Consider the following 10,854-nt stretch of genomic DNA (forward strand, 5'->3'; position numbering starts at 1 on the left):
GTCGGTCTTGATGTTGTATGAAGAGCCAGTGGTATGACTCTTCACCTTAAGTGAGGGCTTAATGTGCAGACACGTTTTGCATTTGGAACGGGTACATTTGTGACAGCCCAGTATATCTGTCGGGGGTTGTATTTGGACTGTACCTGGGGGAAGTTTGGCCCTGACTAGTATGTCACCAAGTTCTTAGGGCGGCGGAATGCAACCATGGGAACCTCAGTGATTGCTGAGTGTAACCTGCTGGAGGAGTGAAGTATAGGCATGTTATTATTGAGAATTGAGGGAAGTTTGGGTAGTTTGGGGTGGAAGGTGGTGACCAAAGCAACTCTATTGGTAGGAGCTTTATTAGCTCCCGTGTTAGTCAACAGAGTATGACGAGGTACGTTGAGAGCCCTGTTGATAGCAAGTTGGACCCTACGTTCGCTGTGTCCCCTAGATACAAGGTGTTTCCTTAGCTCTGATGAGCGCCTCTTGTACAGGGTATCTGTGGAACAGATACGCCTGATACGTAAGGCCTGACTGTAAGCAATTGCCTTCTTACAGTGACTAGGGTGACAGCTATTGGAGAGAAGGTACTGGTGGGTGTCGGTGGGTTTACTGTAAACATCTGTGCAAGGCCATTAGGAGACTTGGTTATTGTCACATCTAGAAAGTTCACACTGGTGAGAGAGATTGTTCGGTAGTGAACTTTATGGTGGGGTGAAATGAGTTGATATGGTCAATAAACTCATCCAAGCTGTCTTGGTCACCACACCAGATGGAGAAAATCATCAATAAATCTCCACCAAACTAGTGGTCGGTTGGGGGCGGATGACTAGTCTAGGTTCCTAGACCATTGGTGTTGCGTGGTCACACACAACCAACGTTCCGATTATGCACGGCAAAAACTGTACACGCTTGTAATGAACGAACGCTAGCGGGCGCTCTGTTTCTCTGATTTCCTGTGCTGGGGAGATCCGGAAATCAGAGAAACAGAGCGCCCGCTAGCGTTCGTTCATTACAAGCGTGTACAGTTTTTGCCGTGCATAATCGGAACGTTGGTTGTGTGTGACCACGCAACACTAATGGTCTAGGAACCTAGACTAGCGGATGACAGGAGTCTGTCCTCCAACTGAGACATGAATAGGTTAGCATACGAGGGTGCCATTTTGGTACCCATGGCAGTACCCTGTACCTGTAGAAAATGCCTGTCAGAAAGCGTGAAATTATTCTTCATTAGAATGTGGCTCATGAGTTCCTTAATATGACTCACTGAGGGGCGGGACTGATTACTAGCATTGAGGGCAGAGACACATGCACTCATGCCTTCATGATGGGGTATGTTAGTATACAGTGATGAAACATCAAAAGTAACCAAAATAGCAGAGTCAGGTATTTGGTGCTTGACCTCATCTAGTTTGTGGAGAAAGTCTTTGGTATCCTTGATGAAGGAAGGAATACGGCAGACTAAGGGTTTGAGGAAGCTATCGACAAACTCAGAAATGCGCTCTATGGGGCGACCATTCCCAGATACAATAGGTCTGCCCGGGTTATTGGGCTTGTGTATCTTAGGTAGAAGGTAAAACCTTGCTGTACGGGGGTGATGTGGGAGGAGATAGTTAAATGTATCTTTCTCAATATCATTGGCATTATAAATCTTAACCAGGGTTGTTGTAATATGTATTGGGTCTATGTTATGGGCGGAGGTATATGTTGTTTTAACCTCCACTCTTGCTTTTGGGCTGATGTGATAATATTAAAAGCAGCCTTCGTGTTGCCAGAAGAATCAACAATATTCATTGTCTACATCTCTCTTTGAGTCCATACCTATACTTCATGGTGGCAGCGGTGTAGAAACGAACTGGATACAACATTCATGGAAACAACGCCTAGAATTCTTCGAATGTGATAAATAACATTGCATTACTGAGGCTCAGTCACACACAAAGCCCACGACACGGCTAGCCATAGCCCAACGCATACCGTAAGCAACGTACAAACTGTTCAGTGCACTCACACAAGATATCAACACAGTGTGCTAAACAGCGCCTGCTTCAGTGCTATTCGCCGTGAGTGCGCGTACATGTACATGTACGTCTAAACCGTGGAGCCGGTGAGCCTAATAACCCCCACGTATCGAATTGCGAACAGTATTGCCTTTGCAACCTCGGACATTAAAACCAAAAGTTTTCTGCGACATCATCAGTCCGAAATCTTCAAAAACCACACACCAAAGAAATCAACGTGTGGACTGCCGATAAAGTGCCTCATAATATTGAGTGAGATCGACCAACTTTAGTCCATCCTCCCAGAGCCCGACAGCCCCCAACATTGCTGACAAGGACTGAGATTTCCCCCCTTGTGAGCAACGGTGATTCTTCGAGCCTACCCCCTAGCCGGCCCCGACCATCTGACCGATCGACAGCCGTCCGGAGACAACGCCGGGACCACAGACTACAGAGTTCGTCAATTTGCCATCCAACCTCGGAAAGTGAAACAAAATAGTATACAGTGCGGATAGTAACGGTACAGAGAAATTTGACAATTTTTATGCTACGCATTTTGTGACAAAAAAAATTTATCATTTCACGATTTAAATTAGTATTTTGTGTAGCTGCCGAACGGTTTATATAATTCTGTCCGCACTACTTTTCATCTAATGACTGTGTACTATAAATATAGTTCAGAAAATAGAATTAGCTGTTGCAAACAACTTACCAACCAAATGGACCGAGAGTATAAATGCAAAAAATAGTTAATGGCCTGACGTTTCGACCCTAGCAGAGCCTTCGAGAAAGACTCTGCTAGGGTCGAAACGTCAGGCCATTAACTATTTTTTGCATAAATATAGTTCCGTACAGGCAACGTCCACTACATCACGTCATAGAGCTATAATAATAAGACCTAGAGGGCGCACTCGGCTGTATAGACCTTATCGCAAATACCAATGCGCAAGCGCAGACTGTTAAATGAGGTGCATTGTGGGATAGATATGGATCAATTTTGATACCAGCAAGACCACAATGCACCTAATTCCAAGCTTTACGCGCGCGCCCCAGTATTTGCGAAAAGGTCTCATACCGGGGCGCGCGCGTAAAGCTTGGAATTAGGTGCATTGTGGTCTTGCTGGTATCCAAATTTGATCCATATATATCCCACAATGCAAACCGGGCATAAAATTCAATCACGTGTGTTTTGCCCGTATCTGTTGTGCATGAAACCATTGATTGAACGTAGGAAAGCCACTAATTTTTCCCGCACAGTCTAACAAATCGTTAGTAAAATGCCTGAAAGTTGTGCAGCTTATGACTGCACCAACCGTCGAGTCATGGGAGGTGTTGTCTCATTTAATAAGTGAGTATTTCAAGGTACTTTTCACACTAATTAATATTATAAGAATAAAATATGAACGTTTTTTTCCCCGTGTCCGAAAACTGGACAGAATTGCCGTAATGAAAATGTACTACTACTTACTAGGCCTGTCAATATCATGACTATGTAACTTTCTTGTTAAGTTCACGGATGATGGGTCCTTCCTCCATTGTTAAACATGACATATTTTCACTAGAGTTATAAACTATGTGGTACATTTTTAACGTTTTGGGCTAAGTTTAATTGTTGATGGCAAGCAGTGGCAAGTTCTATTCAAATCAATTCTGAAGTGCTGAACAATGTTGTACAGAAACAGATAAACATGTAGATCCTTAGCACAGAAATCATGGCCATGCATGCATATGGGGAGGACTATAGACAAATTATGTTGACAAATCCTGCCTTGGTTGGTCGTTTTTATTTATCCGAGTTCATATACTCATCATACAAATAAAATAAAACAAGAAAGCTCTCCCGAGTGTACTGTTACTGTTGAAAAAGGATTTTGTCAAATTTAATTGAATAGCGTTTTCTAGACCAAAAACCTATCTGCAATCTCAGGATCTGACTTAAATTATTCCATTTCATCAATGACAACTAGTTTTTTAGCACAAAATTTGTATGTCCAATCACAAAAGGGGTTTATGGAATTCATGCCTGCAGTAAGATGCAATCTATCCCAGGATTATAAGATGCCTTCATTAAAACATGGTTAATTTATTGTGGGATTTTCTTTTTAATTCAGATTTCCTCTTGGAAAGCAGGCTATACTCACTAAAGTGGGTGACGGCAATCAGGTTGTGCAGCGAGCACTTCAAGAAGGATGACTACATGAGAGGTTTGTATTTACTTGTACTTATTTAATTTACAGGGTCATTCCGTGTCAACTTAACATGCTTTGGAATCTGACTATCCCGAGACTAAAATATTACAACGAAAAAGAACACATGTTACAATTGTGGTTTTGTTTTAACAAATGAAGGCTATTTCAAGAGCTTTAAAAGCAGTGTACACTATAGGTAATATTACTCAAATTATATATTAGCATAAAACTTTTCTTGATTACGAGTAATGGGGAGAGTTGATAGTATAAAACACTGTGAGAAACAGATCCCCTGAAGGGACGTAGTTTGCGAGACAGAAGTAATTTTCCACCAATTCCACGAATTTGATTTTGAGACCTCAGATTTTGAATTTGAGGTCAAGAAATCAAGCATATGAAAGCACACAACTTCGTGTGACCAGGGTGCGACAAGGGTGTTTTTTTCTTTTCATTAATATCTCGCAACTTCGACGACCGATTGAGCTCAAATTTTCACAGGTTTGTTATTTTATGCATACGTTGAGATACACCAAGTGTGAAGACTAGTCTTTATAGTGTCCAGTGTCTTTAAGTGTATTTCTGATTCGCTTTCGGAGATATGGATGTTCGAATGCGGCAGGTCATGCTGGTTAGTCAAAAGTTCTTGGAGTTTCTTTAGGGAGTCCAAGAACCACATCAGAATGTTGATCAGGTTAAAAAGCGTGATTTGATGGTCATGTTACAAAGGTTGAATTGACACGGAATGACCCTACAGAAGTGTTGTTGGCCATTCCTACTGTGATTTACAAAAATAAATCAATTGAAAGCAAGAATTTGCTATATTATTTCAAAACCTATAAAATATGTTATAAACAACCATTTACAGGTAATCATCCCAGAGATGACCGAGAAAATATTCAACATAGAATCAGGAGTCTGCTGTACCCTCCATCTTTCCAGCTTACCCACCACATAAACAACAGAAGCAAGCGAGTAAGAGGCCTCCACCTAGAAGAAAAATGATGACAGCGGATCCTGGCTCACAATCTCCTCCATTAAAAACTGTTAATGTTGCAGAAGAGCACATGTATGCAAAGATCAAAACATGATAAACCAGGGACAGTTGGAGCTGTTGAAGCTGAACTTCGTACTGAATACATTTACGCTGATTGAAAATGAGCTGAAGTAAATGGAGAAAGACAAACATGGTCACATGTTCTCTGAGGAAATCAAGCAGTTCGCGTCACACTACATGTCTATAGTGCCCAGGGTATGATTTTGTTAGACAGTATTTACATCTCCCACAAGACTGTCATTATGACATCATCACCTGTCGTGTGACATCATCTTAAAGGTGTTTTATTTTAAATATTTGAAAATCTGTAACAAATCAGCCACAAGAGACCGTAGGTTTTTGTTTGCAGGATTGGGTAGGGATAAATTAGGTCTTCATTTTATTTCGTGTGCGTGACCTCTCATCTAAAAGTGGCAAAAGTTATGAAGTGGCTTTCAACGATGTTAGTGCCTGGCAAATGTGAGCAGTTAAAAACAAATATCAATGACGTCACAAAGTGCAACTCTAGCGACAGGTTGAAAACTCAGTGGCGAAGTTTTGTGTAATCGCCTCAAAATGTACACATGTTGATTGCTGGCAGCCGTCATTATGTGTGAAGTTTCAGATCGATGACGTCACCAGAGGTCACGTGATGTCGGTACCAGAGGTCACGAGACGTGGCATTAAAGGTGCATTTTTTGAAATCGTATATCTCCCGAAGAAATTATGCGATTAATTTGAAACTTGGTGGAATGTTAGATACAGTGTGTACATGGCAAGTTCGTGTAAATTCTCTATTTGTGCACAAATGACATTGTGTGTAGTTTGTCATTATTATCATAATTAAAAAAAAATTTTTTTTGGGGGGGGCAGGAATACTCTTTTTTTTCTTTGGGTCCAGGCTTTCAATGGTTGATGTACATCTGTACAATATATTATCTGCGAACACATTGAATTATTTCAAATTTTTAGTTGAATGCAGGGACCAGTCTTCAGATTTGAACAAGTGGAAAGTTTGTGTTGCATGTTGTTGATTTACATATAAGAACAGGTTTTTTTCTGTTGGATTTACCAAGTTTTATTTTAATTAACTTTCATATAACATTTTGTTTATGTTTGAATAAGGTTTGTTATTTAACCTAATTAAATAATTGGAAATATGAATTCCATAGCGTTTGTTGTGTTATGCTTTCGTTTTCTTGCAATATCGAGTCCCTTCAACGGGATGTCAGGGTGCTAATTGATAAGCCCAAAGGATGTACATGTACATGTTTACCACCGGGTGGGTAAGATTTAAAGTCTCTTCAAGAAAGTTCACAAAATTTGACTTTTACATGTAGGCCTAAACAAAAAGTATACATGTAGTTGTGGTTATCACATTCCCGTAAATGTAGTTTTTTCTTCTAACCCTACAACCAAATTCTTTTCGTCGCCAAAGTTCATTTGGATTTTGGTAGAGCAAATGTTATTGGATGTATTCAGTCCTAGATTTCGTATCCTTAAGCCCTCTCTTGTGACCCTGTTTGTAACTTGCAAGTTGGATCCTAAAAATTCCAAGTTTTGGGTACGACACTACAAAGGCTAAACGCCGAAACAATGTATTTTGTTGTTTTTATTTGCACACTGACTACTACTTATCCGGGAAGAACGTCCCCAGCCCTCATAAAGTCCGCCCAGCATGACCTAAACAAGAGTTTGCGGCTCGGTTTTCGACGATCTAGAAGAGCATTTCCAAGACCTGACAGAGGCAGACGATCACGGCACACAACTTGTCAAGAAAATCAGTGGCTTGCCGCTGTTCAGAAGAACTGTCCTGCATCACCGTGACCATGGAATACTGTTTACCGAGCGGTTAGAGACATCAACTTACAAAAAACATCTTGTTTTACGGCCAGTAACTGGACTTTCCCTGATCAACCTCTTCAATCTGTTCTGTGGATTATCTATTTCTCTTCACAAAGGTATTGTAAATATCCTTTCAGTAAAAGCCTGGTCAAAAACTATAAATTTTCCGTTCAGAATCAATCGCACAGATCGGGAACTTCGCCCGTCAATTTGTTTTGTTTACGTTTTGTGTATACCTAGCGTTATAACATCCGGGTACTTTCCGCGCTGTTTGCCCGGTCTCACCATGCCCGACGGTGCTCCGTGTGCGCACAGCGGTAGCGTTGATGCCAATGGCCAGTGCGCCCTCTAGTTCTTTTATATAGCTCTATGATCCACGTACGTTTTTCTCCGAGTTGACCTTTGACCGTATCACTGCGCCCTGGGACAGAGCGCCAAAACCTAAAAGTCAGTGGACTGACCTGGAAATTCGGAAAGCAACGACGCATCACTCGTCAAGAATTAATGCGCGGTGACAGCCGGAACTGTGCATCAAACAATAAACTTTGATTGTGTTATTTGAACACATAACCGCCCACATTGGACGCACGCGAACCGAACGGAAAAGCTGAGAACATTATAACTCAACAATCTGATCTCAGAACTGTAAAGGTATTGAACTCTACTTAACAATACATATATTGCATTGTCTAATTGTATGATAATTTAAAACTAAGTCACGTATTATCACAATTAATACTGCATATGATATAACATAATTATCTTTATTGATATTTTGTTTCAAATTGTACTGCATTTTGTTGAAGTTTACCATGGCTAAATTTCCAGAAGTGAATTGGACTGCTAGTGATATTTCTGATGAATTTAAAATTTTCAGGCAGAGGATGGAGTTATGCCTGATGGATCAGGGCATAACAGACCCTCAAAAATCTGCCATCAAGATCCAGATTGCGGTTGGCAGGGAGGGGTTAAAGAAAATCAATTCTTCTAGCCTAACCCCAGAAGAACAACTGGACCCAGACAAACTTTGGGATCTCTTCGAGAGACAGTTAAACATCCGGGTCAACTTCAGGATCCACAGACTGGAGTTGATGCGGTATCGCCAATGGGAAGATGAAGCCCTCGATGAGTTCGTCAACAGGTGTAGAACAAAGGCACACGAGTGTAACTTCAACGCCGAAGAATGCACTGAGCGAATCATCGAGCTCGTTATCGCGTCAACTACATCAGACCCCTTCCAGAAGGAACCTCGACAAGGCTGTTGGATACAGCTTAGAAGACATGCTGCAGGAAGGCCGAAAATATGAGGCCATTACAGCTGGGAGAAGGTAGCCTGCAGACAATGGACACGAGTGCATCCATCAACGCACTCAGAAGTCAAAGAACATGTGGCAACTGCGGACTATCCCACCAACCAAAACGATGCCCAGCATACCAAGACAAATGCAAATCTTGCGGGTCGAAGGGCCACTGGGCCAAATGCTGCAGAAAGTCGAGAGAAAAAAACAAGGGTCGTCGCAACGAATCCCCAAACAGATACAAGCCTAGACGCAACTCCACGAAAGACAACGAGCCTCGACAATGGAGATCTAAGGGTCGACAGCACCCTAAGAATGACACAGCGAATGAGCAAAGGCCGATCCATTCTACAGATTACACCGAAGAAGAGGAAGAAGAGGAAGTTGAGACAGTATTCCATGGAGTCACAGTGTCTAACCTCTGCATGAATTCAGTCACCTACAACAACAAAAATGAGGTGTACACAACGATTGACATCATCTGTCCAGATCTCAACGACACACATAAGTTGCGGATAAAAGTTGACACTGGGGCTGGTGGAAACACACTTCCACTCCGGACCATCAAGCAAATGTACAGCAACCGATGGAAGTCTTTTGTTACGCCAGTCAAAGTAAAGCTGACAGCATACAACAACACAGAGATACCATGTCTTGGTTGTATTGATATAATGTGCCGATACAAGACTCCACGATGGAGCACGAATAGATTCTACGTCGTAGATGTATCTGGACCAGTCATCGCTGGACTTCCCATTTGCTGTGACCTCGAAGTGGTAACCATCCACTCAGCTGAAACATCCCGTCAAGGATTGGACCAACCCAAAACAGTACAACCAACAAATCAAACGAGCACAGACGACCACCGTCTCTCATTAAGAGTCAAAATTACATCCGTCGATGACCTCAAGAGACTCTACCCTGAACAGTTTGACACCATAGGAAACTTCAAAGCCAAAGCCAAAATTCTTCTGAAAGAGGGTGCTGAACCAAGCATTGATGCGCCGAGAAAATGCAGTGTACATCTGAAGCCGAAGCTAAAGGCTGAGCTAGACCAGATGGAACAGCAAGGGGTAATCAGAAAGGTCACACATCATACTGATTGGTGCAGTTCACTGACGACTAGCGTGAAACAAAATGGATCACTAAGGGTGTGCCTAGACCCAAAGCGCCTCAACCAAAGCCTGAAGAGATGCCCCCACAAAATACCGACAGTGGAAGAATTAAACCCAGCATTCTCATGTGCACAATATTTTTCCAAGCTGGATGCCAAGGCTGGATACTGGGCAGTTCATCTGGAAGAAAAGTCACAGGAGCTAACCACTTTCAGAACGCCATTCTGAAGATATTGCTTCCAATGCCTCCCATTTGGTCTCTCCATCAGTCAAGACATCTTTCAATAATGTATGGATAACATAATCGAGCAGGTACCAGGGTGTGTTGGAATAGCCGACGACATTGCCGTATATGGCAGAACTGAGGAAGAACACGATGCCAACCTCATCAAATTATTCGAAACAGCCAAGCGGGAAGGATTGGTGTTCAATAGCTCTAAGTGCAGCATCAAAACCAAGGAAATTAACTTTTTCGGTTTGATGTATTCTGATACCGGCATACGACCGGATAAAAGCAGAATTGAGGACATCCACGAGATGCCAACACCACAGGACAAAGAAGACTTGCAAAGGTTCATGGGAATCATCACGTATGTCTCTCCATACATTCCCAACTTGGCCGATAAAGCAGATAACATCAGAGCCCTCCTCAAGAAGAGTGTACCCTTCATCTGGCAGGATGACCATCAAGCAGAATTTGATGCCTTGAAACATTCTATCACTACAGAAGCATGCCTGCAATACTATAATCCTGAGATACACACTGTGCTTGAAGTTGATGCGTCTCAGAAGGGTCTAGGAGCATGTCTGCTACAAAACAACAAGCCGGTTGCGTTTGCTTCAAAAAGTCTATCCCCTGCACAGAAGAACTACTCCAACATAGAAAGAGAGACCCTGGCCCTAGTATTCGGAATACTGAGGTTCCACAACTACCTTTTTGGAAAGGAGTTCACCGTCCACACTGACCACAAGCCGCTTGAAATGATCTGGAAGAAACCACTGGCAAGTGCACCACCCCGACTGCAACGTCTGCTAATTAAAGTCCAAGGTTACAACTTTGACAGAATATACAAGCCAGGAAGCACAATGATCTTGTCTGATGCTCTAAGCAGATTGCCCAATCCCAAAAAGAATGATGACATACCTCTCGATCGCCTTGTTGGCTGTATGTACGTTGCAGATGGCCTGGACATCCAACACATAGATCTTGTCCACTTTGGACAAACAAAGCAAGATCAACTTAAGACTGAAACCATTCGAGATCCAGTTTTAAGTACACTATGCCAGGTGATCTACACTGGGTGGCCAGACACAATCCAAGAACTACCTCACGATCTCCGACCCTATTGGGCATACCGAGATGAATTAGGCATATCATGCGGTATTATCTTC

The 10,854-nt window shown here is 42.3% G+C and overlaps 1 long non-coding RNA gene across 1 annotated transcript; it reads left to right on the top strand.

Annotated features, from left to right (window-relative positions):
* Window positions 1-3,073: 3,073 nt before the first annotated feature.
* LOC117288264 lies at window positions 3,074-6,333 on the top strand. The gene is made up of 3 exons (XR_004518866.1): window positions 3,074-3,330; window positions 4,094-4,186; window positions 5,037-6,333. It is a non-coding gene; the product is annotated as an uncharacterized LOC117288264 (long non-coding RNA).
* The last annotated feature ends 4,521 nt before the right edge of the window (window positions 6,334-10,854 follow it).

This window comes from Asterias rubens, chromosome 3 (assembly GCF_902459465.1).
Source record: "Asterias rubens chromosome 3, eAstRub1.3, whole genome shotgun sequence".
In the NCBI taxonomy this organism is placed as follows: Eukaryota; Metazoa; Echinodermata; class Asteroidea; order Forcipulatida; family Asteriidae; genus Asterias; species Asterias rubens.